Here is a 9,295-nt window from a genome sequence, read left to right as displayed (position 1 = left end):
TTTTTAGTCTTGCTCTGTTGTGCAGGCTGGAGTGCAGTGGCACAATCTCTTGGCTCACTGCAACCACCACCTCTAAGTTTCAAGCAATTCTCCTGCCTCAGCCTCCTGAGTAGCTGGGGCTACAGGCACACACCACCACACCCAGCCACCCAGCTAATTTTTTTGTTTTGTTTTTTTAATTTTTAGTGGACATGGGCTTTTGCCATGTTGGGCAGGCTAGTCTCTATCTCCTGAACTCAAGTGATCTGCCTGCCTCAGCCTCCCAAAATGCTGGGATAGAGGCATGAGCCACCATGCCCGGCCAATAACTCAAAGTTTTTTAAAGGTTAGTTGCAATAAAACATCTGAAACCATAGCAGTGAATTTTTCATATTTGGCCACACTAAAATCTGTTTGTCTGTCTTATGCTGTGAATGGATCTTATTCTGGCCTTATTTTTATAACACCATGGACATTGGCCATTTGAAAAATAACTGGTTTATTGATGTATGTAGTTCTTTCAAATGACCTTTTTACAATATCAAAAAAGTCACATTTGTTAATATCACCACTAATTTCATAAGAGAAGTCTGTTTAAGTATTAAGAAGATGTCAAGCCCAAGGAAGTGGATAGAAGTTTCCCCAAAATAATAATTTCTGCTTGAAAGTTCAAGTTTTAACATTGGCCATAAATCCTAACAGTTGTTTTCCTTGAAGTAACAGGCCCATTTTTATTATTTTAAAAAAATTTATGCTAAATGTGCAAGTATCAATAACCATAGTCTTTTTTCAAGAAGAGATGATGTTCTATTAAAAACAAAAAAATGGCTGGTTCAGCTGGTTACATAAGTGACATCTTCCTCATGACAACTGTCATACATCAGCAGACAAACTTTACATGCATTTCCCATGTAAGTATATTTTCATCACACACAATTTTTAAAAAGTGTATTCGCAGGTAAAGGTTTAATGAAATTAATGCTTAATATAAGGGATTCTTATGTGAAATCAGCTTTTTAAATTTTCTTTTCTCTATGAGGGTGTGGCGATGAAGACCACAGTGACTGCTGTTACAGTCTGGTGCCACTACCTCCATTCATACCAAAGTAACAGCACCATTGCTTTTTCACCATCAGTTTCAATGTCAGCACAGTAAAAAAATAAATGGCTTCATAGCATAATTATAAACACAGTTTGGAGTTTGTGGATCCCTGAAAAAGTCTTGGAGACCGCAACAACTCTGCATATCCAGCATTGAGAACGGCTACTTTAAAAATACAAAACAATTTTATTGTTTTTATATTTCCATGTATGTAATAACTAATGGACTAGATCTAAAAATGTTCTTAAATGTTTACCACCCAGTTCTTCTCTCCTTTTCGTAAGATTCTCTTATTTATTTATTATTTTTTTTTGTAGCACCAATTTAGACCTCTTTTGGTTGTAGTGTCACCTTCCCATTTGTTTTTCTTCTCTTGGACATCAGTAACTCTGTCCATTGCCATCTATGTACAAAATGAAATCTGTATATATAAGTGCAAGGAGAGCTCACGACTGCTTGAGTAGGTCGTGGTTTGTTTAGTGTCTTGGTTTGTTTAGGGATATACACAATTTAACGCTAGCCATACCCCCCAATGCCACAGTGACACTACTCTAGCCAACCTTCTAGATTCATAAGGCTTATTATTACCATGTTTAAAGCTTATGAGATAGCCTCATTGTCCTGATAAGGCTCAAATTCCTTAGCAAAGTGAGCAGAATGCCTCACACCTTCATCCCAATCCAACCTTTACCTTATTTTTCTTGTCAACAGTACAAGTGCATGCGCTCACACCCACACAATTCAACCCCACAACTTACTATTCCCTAAACATCTATTATGCTGCAAGTTTTCTGTCTCAAATGTTTCTTCTACATTCTCATTTACTTGGCAAATTTCTCCCCAAACAAATCTTCATTCATAACTCATCTTCTCAAAGAGATCATCCATGAACACCCAAATGTCATTCTTTTCAACTTTCATTTTCTTCTCCTCTGCTCCATTATTTTCTCTTTATTTTTAATCGATACATAGTCATTGTACATGTTTTGGGGGAATATAGAGTGATATATTGATATGTGTATACGAAGTATAATGATTAAGTCAGGATAATTAGCATATCCATCAACTCAAATATTTATCATTTCTTTGCATTGTGAACATTTAAAATCTTCTCTTCTAGATTTTCAAGAATATACAATAAATTATAGTTAACCATATTCACCCTACAGGGCTGCAGAACACTAGAATTCATCACTCCCATCTAGATGCAATTTTATACCAATTAATATCCTTCTCCTCCCCATCCCCTCTCTTCTCTTTTTTTCAGCCTCTAATAATTGCAATTCTATTCTCCACTTCCCTGGGCTCAAACTGTCTTTCATAGCTTCCATATATCAGTGACAACATTTGGTATTGATCTTTCTGTGCCTATCTTATTTTGTTTAGCTTAGTGCCCTCCGGGCTCACCCACATTGGCATTAATGATAGAAATTCATTTTTTGTGACTAAATATTGTGTATATATACCACCATTCATTCATCTGCTGGTGGATATTTAAGTTAATTCCATATTTTAGTTATTGCGAATAGTGCTGCAAGAAACATATGTGTGCAGATATCCCTTCGATATACTGATTTCTTTTTCTTGGAAAATACCCAGTAATGGGATTGCTGGATCATATGGTGGGCCTGTTTTCAGTTTTTGAGAAACCTCCACACTGTTTTACATCATGGCTGTACAAAGTCAGATTCCCGCTAATAATATATAAGAGTTCCAGCATTTGTTATTTCTTGTTTTTGTGACAATAGTCATTCTAGGGTGAGCTGATATCTCACTGTGGTTTTGATTTGCTTTTCCCCAATGATTAGTGATGTTGAATGCTGGGTTTTTTTTCATATATTTGTTGGCTAAATATATGTCTTCTTTTGAGAAATGTCTATTGAGATTCTTCGCTTACTTTTTAATCAGCTTATTTATTTATTTTGCTGTTGAGTTGTTTGAGTTTCTTGAATACTCTGGGTATTCATTCCTTGTTGGACAAATAGTTTGCAAATGCTTTCTACAGGTCGTCTCTTCACTCTGTTGATTGTCTCCTTTACTACGCAGAAGCTTTTCAGTTTAATACAGCCCCATTTGTCTATTGCTATTTTCATTGCCTGTGCTTTTGATATCTTTGCCATAAAATGTTTGCCTGCACCTATGTTCTGAAGCATCTCTCCTGTTTTTGTCCAGTAGTTTTATAGTTTGAGGTTTTAAGTTTTTATTTTATTTTTGTTTACAGTGATCTCTATTTTATGTTTTATTCTCACTTCTTATATATTATAAATTATTTATCTTGATTAATTTATGTTTTACCCACTAGAGTATATGTATTGTGGGGGCAGAGATTTTTTGTTTTCATTGCCCACAATGGTACCTTCTGTACTTACTGGTATTTTCTTAGTATTTGTAGGTACTTGGCAAATATTTGTTGAGTGGGCCAGGTGTGGTGGTCTCACCTGTAATCCCAGCACTTAGAGAGGCTGAGGCAGGAAGATTGAGAGCCCAAGATTTTGAGACCAGCATGAGCAACATAGTGAGACCTCATCTCTAAAAACAAACAAACAAAAAAAAAATTATTGGGTGTGTCAGCATATACCTGTAGTCCCAGGTACTCAGGAGGCTGAGGTGGGAGGGTCTTTGAAACCAGGAGGTCAAAACTATAGTGAGTCGAGATTGTGCTACTGCACTCCAGCCTGAGTGACAGAGTGAGGCCTTGTCTCTAATATGTTCATTTGTTGAATAAATAAAGGATACCCTATAGCACCTCTGTTAGCTTCCTTCACTTCAGAAAGTAAATTTAGGCAAATTTTTCTTTCTGCTCTATTCCAGACTACATACAACACTATACCATTTACCACATTTTTTAAATTTTACCTTTTAAAAAGTAGAATTGCTACCAGACTCTACACACTTTAACAAATGTAACTTGTTTTATTCATCCTCAGGTGTTGTCGAAGTGGCTGACACTGAGTAGGTATTTTACAACCATCTGTTGAATTGAAAACCGAGTGAAATACTGTGAGGCAGTTAAAACTGAAAATGTGGAATAATTTGGAGTTTGCGCAAAATAAGATGCCTGATACAACTGGCTATTTTAAGTAAAATGATAATATTAAATGGCCTTCTTAACATGGTTTAGAACTGTTGTTCCCAGAAATGAATAGCACATGTAATGTCTTTTCTATATTCCAACATGATTAATATTAAACGAGGCTGCCATGAACCAAAATTTATCTAAAGCTGCTGTCTTGTAATGCCCCCTCTAGTGTAGCCATCCTCCTTCTTACCACCTCCCTTACTACTTCCATGAGAGAAGCTCTGACCTCAATCAGTTGTTCTCTGGCTTTATAGTGGTATTTTTAGTCTTTAATCTTTAACTTATTTATAGAGTACATTTTTCACCTTAAAGAAAGTTCAGACACCAACCACCAAGGAGGTACCTGTCAGATCTTCCCTTAACCAATGAAGTCATACTATATTATGAGTGTTGTTCTTGAGGATGAGTCTGGTTTATTCAATTCATTAGTTGTGAAAAATGCTTATATCTTCTAATATCAAGATTCACATTCTATTCAATAAATAGAATTGATAATTTTATCTGAAGTAGTAAAAAAAAACATACTAAAGGTCAAGATTTTTAGTTACTACAAGCCCTCCAGAATGTAGAGAATATTTTTCAGGGGTGAGAGGAAACAGGAAAGGTCAGGGTGCAGAAGGAGCAGCTGCATGAGCTGTTTGAGGGCCCAGTGGGTTCCTGGGGTCTGAGAAAGGACTAGAGAGGTGAAAAGATACTGAAAAGGGTTAGAGACCATCAGCCTGGGGCCAGAGAGGTCAGATCTCTGAACATTTGTTTTAACATGTGTCTGTGAGAGAGTGTCTACCTACAGTGATGACTAAATGGTTTCCTCTCCATCTTGATCCTGATTATAGAAATGAAAGAACTAATTGGGAAAACGAAGGAAGAACAAATTTAAGGCTTGACTGTATGAAATTAATAGTCATTTATGTCAATGCTGTATAGTTGGTTGGTTTTTCATTTTATGATAACAATATGCATATGATTAAATGTGCTTTATTAACTATTGTAAATTTTAATTTGATAAAAATTGCTATTTGCAGTCTACTTTTAACAAACAACATCATGATGTCCCTACCATTTTAAAGAATAAACTGTCACAAAAAGAATTCGTAGTCATTTACTCCCAGATGAAAGTTGCATGTTTTATGGAAAACGTTAAAGTAAAAGAGGATATTTATGTTTTAATAGTCCTTTTGTATTTTGTTTGCATTTGATGATGCCTGGTAAAGTATTCCTGGGTGAACTTTATGATCTTGCCCTTCAGTTTTAGGTTTCAGTGATTCAAGTCCTTGAAAATATGTAGCTAAGTCTGTGCAATTTCCAACACATCTTCTGTGGAGTGAAAATATGGCATATAGTATGACTTTTGTTATCCACTGCATAAATCTAAAATTGAAGATATGAGGTTTCAACTTTCAAAAATTCTGCATCTACCCTAGCTTCTGTAACTTTCGTCATTGGAAATGTGTGGTATAAGCTGTCACGTCGGCAGTCACTACTAAACAGGCATGGTTTGTTATAATACTAGGTCGTCATCAAGGCAGTAAAGGTAGCTTGTTTTGAATTAGGAAATGTTAAAAAAAAGATGCTAACATTTTCAGAGATCAGCCTTCAACTTTGAAAATACTCTTGGCAAACTAATGACTGAGTTCATTGGTCCATTAAGCTGTATCTTTCTGTCTGAATCAGCTTTCCATTTGAATAGTGACAAAAAGGATGACCTTCTGTTCTGATCTTTTAACCCCACGAAGCTAATCCTGCCTTTATTCCAAAAGGGGGGATGGGACGTAGATGTCCTAATGCTCCCATTGTAGTCTAGATTTATAAACAGTGCCCTTGCTGTTTTAATACAATTTATTAACACAATAACAACTTAGACTTTCACATATCCTAATTTGCAATTCCACCATATTTAGCATGAAATGTTGTGCTGCATAATATGCTATTAAAATCAATTGTCATAGAAGTAAAAGATGCACATGAACATCATTGCCATCAAATCAATAAGCAATAAAATGGAATGGTTACATAGAGCGCTGCCTTTTACTAAATCGAACAAGTTGGATTTTTCCCCAACAGCCCTGTATGACTATTGAACCCTGTCATAAACTGACCAGGGATTTTACTTGTGGTTTCAGAATAAAAAATAAAAATCCTCCCATTCATCCCTGACACCATCACCTTTGTAGCTGATCATCTGAAATAGGACATAATGTTCCAGATAAGATGTATCTGGAGGGTCATCTCATGTGAGGGCTGAAGGTCATTTCCAACAAAGCAATCAAATATCTAGTAAAACCTTAAGATCACATCTTTGGCATATAGGCAAGCAGAATAAACTAGATATGAGTGAAAAAACTTAGAATCCTTGTATCTATGGTAAGAGAACTGTAACCACTGAATCTTGTTGGCTCTCTAAGCATCAGTTTGGAGATTGGTAAATACTCATGAAAGCTGACTTTGCTTAATATAACTAATAACAAATTAATACATTGAGATTACATCAACTTATGAAATGAGGAAAAAGAGTTGTTTTTCCAACCTGTCATTGATAAAGTATATCTTTATCAAAATACTATAAACTTCTTTCAATATTTTGATTAATCTGAATTTCTGATTGGTTCCACAAAGATTATCTCTACTGTAATTATAGAATAAACTAGTCTCTTTTTATTGGACAAGTCATCATCATTTATCAGAGAACATGGAAATCATCGGTAAAATGAATTTTAATTTATTCAAGTCAACACCTTTACATAAAAAATAAAAATATGTTTGCTTGCTTTTAAAAACATATTATTTTTAGGATTGCATATTTGAGAAGTGCAAAACTATTATTCACATGTGTTTGCAATTTAAAGACTTGATTTAAAATAGTTTAGAAAATTTCAAAGAAAATCTCTGAATAAAAGATGGTTTAAAATATTTGTTTTATATATACTCATATAAATAAACTTATTTTTTTCTTCATCAGTCACTAAATTTGTGAATCATATTACTTAGATTGGCTTTAAAGCCGCAGGAAAACACATTGATGGCAGCAGCAGGCTGTCCGGAACAGCGGCTGCCACAGTGCCTGCTGCAGTGAAGAGGAGCAAGCAGAGGCGGCAGGAGCAGCTGTGGTGGGACCCCTGTGCCCTGAGTCCTTTGTGCCCTGTGTTCCCAAGGAAGCCAAGTGGGTTGCCCCCACCTGCATGTGGCCAGGTGGGACCCACCCCCAGGCCAAGAGCCTCAGTTCCTCCAGACCCTGGCCCCATGTTGCCAACCTTGCCTGCTGCCACTGCAGAGAGAGTGTGGGGAGGAGGTGGATTGTCCCTGGAACCCACTGCCTTGGGGGGCCATTGCAATGGGGCCTGGCCAAGTTGCTCGCTGGCTGTGAAGCAGCACAGTTGGGCAGAGAGGGGCCCCAAGGTGGAGTTGGCCCTGGGATGGTGCCCTGCTTGCCCACAGAGCATTGGAGTTTGGGGTGGGAAGTGGAAATGGTGCCATGTGAGATGTGACTTTCACCTTCCACTGTCATTGTGAGGCCTTCCCAGCCACGTGCAACTGTAAGTCCAATAAACCTTTTTCTTTTGTGAGTTGCCCAGTCCTGGGTATGTCTTTATCAGCAGTGTGAAAACAGACTAATTCAAGGTTCATTCATACTGAAATAAATGGCAGAATTTTTTGTTTATAGCTCCATAATATGCCATTATGTGTGAGTATGTGTGTGTGTGTGTGTGTGTGTGTGTGTGGTGTTTATATATACATTTGATTTATTTACCTATTTTAATTATCCATTCATTCTTTGAAGGACACTCAGATTGTTTCTATAACTTGACTGTTGAGAATAATGCTGCAATGAACATGAGAGTGCAAATATATCTTCGTGGTACTGATTTTGTTTCCTTTTGATATGCACTCACAATTGACGAATTATATGCTAGTACTATTGTTAATGCTTTTAGAAACCTCCATATTATTTTCCATAGTGGCTGTACCAATTTGTAGTCCCACTAAAAGTATACAAATATTTTGTTTTTTTCCACATCCTTGCCAATGTTTATCTCTAGTCTTCCTGATAATAGCCATCCTAAGGGGTGTGGGGTAATATCTCATTGCAGTTTTTACTTGCATTTTTCTGAAGATTAGTGATGTTAAGCACTTTTTCTATAGTAGTTGGCCATTTCTATATCTTCTTTAGAAAAATATCTGTTTAGATTCTTTGTCCATTCTTAAAATGAGGCTATTTACTTTTTTTTGTTTGTTTTTTTGGTATTGAGTGGTAAGAGTTTCTTGTACAGTTGAGATTTTAACCCCTTATCAGCTGTGTGATAAGGGGTTATAAAGTTAAAACATTATAGTAAGCTAAGTTTAACTTATTATTGCAGAAAGAGTTTAAAAAAAAAACTCTGTATGTTGATTCTGCATGCTAAAAATTATCATACTTATCAGATATAAGAAAGGGTTTAAAGTCTAAAATGTACAAGAAAATCATACAAACGCGTATATCCTCACATTTGGTTTGCAAACATTTTCTTCCATTCCATAGGTTACCATTCTATTTTGTTAATTGTTTCTTTTGCTGTGCAGAACTTTGGTTTGATTTAGTCTCACTTGCTTAATTTTGCTTTCATTGCCTGTGCTTTAGATATCATATTGAAAAATCATTTCTTTAGATGTCATATCTAAAAATCATTGCTGAGATCAATGTCAAAGAGCATTTTTCTTGTTTTCTTTTAGGAATTTTATGGTTTCAGGTTTTGCATTTGAATGTAAGTCTTTAATCATTTGGGTGTTATTTTTTCTAAGTAAACTTTTACCAATAGAAAATCGGTATAAGTGGTGTAAGATACAGGTCCAATTTCTTTTCTTTTTTTCTTTTTTATTCTTTTTTATTTAATTAATTATTTTTTGCATGGGGATATCCAGTTTTCCCAACACCACTTATTGAAGAGGATATTCTTATTCCACTGTGAGTTCTTGGTTCCCTTGTTAAAGTTTAGTTGACCAAATATGCATGAGTTTATTTCGGAGCACTGGATTCTGTTCTATTTATATATATATATATATGTGTGTGTGTGTGTGTGTGTGTGTGTGTGTGTGTGTGTGTGTGTGTGTGTGTATCCACACCAATGAACACTAGGGGAACATATTTCACTGTGAAAGTTGCA

Source organism: Cebus imitator, unplaced genomic scaffold (genome assembly GCF_001604975.1).
Source record: "Cebus imitator isolate Cc_AM_T3 unplaced genomic scaffold, Cebus_imitator-1.0 Scaffold7, whole genome shotgun sequence".
Classification (NCBI taxonomy): Eukaryota; Metazoa; Chordata; class Mammalia; order Primates; family Cebidae; genus Cebus; species Cebus imitator.
This window is presented reverse-complemented; position numbering follows the sequence as displayed.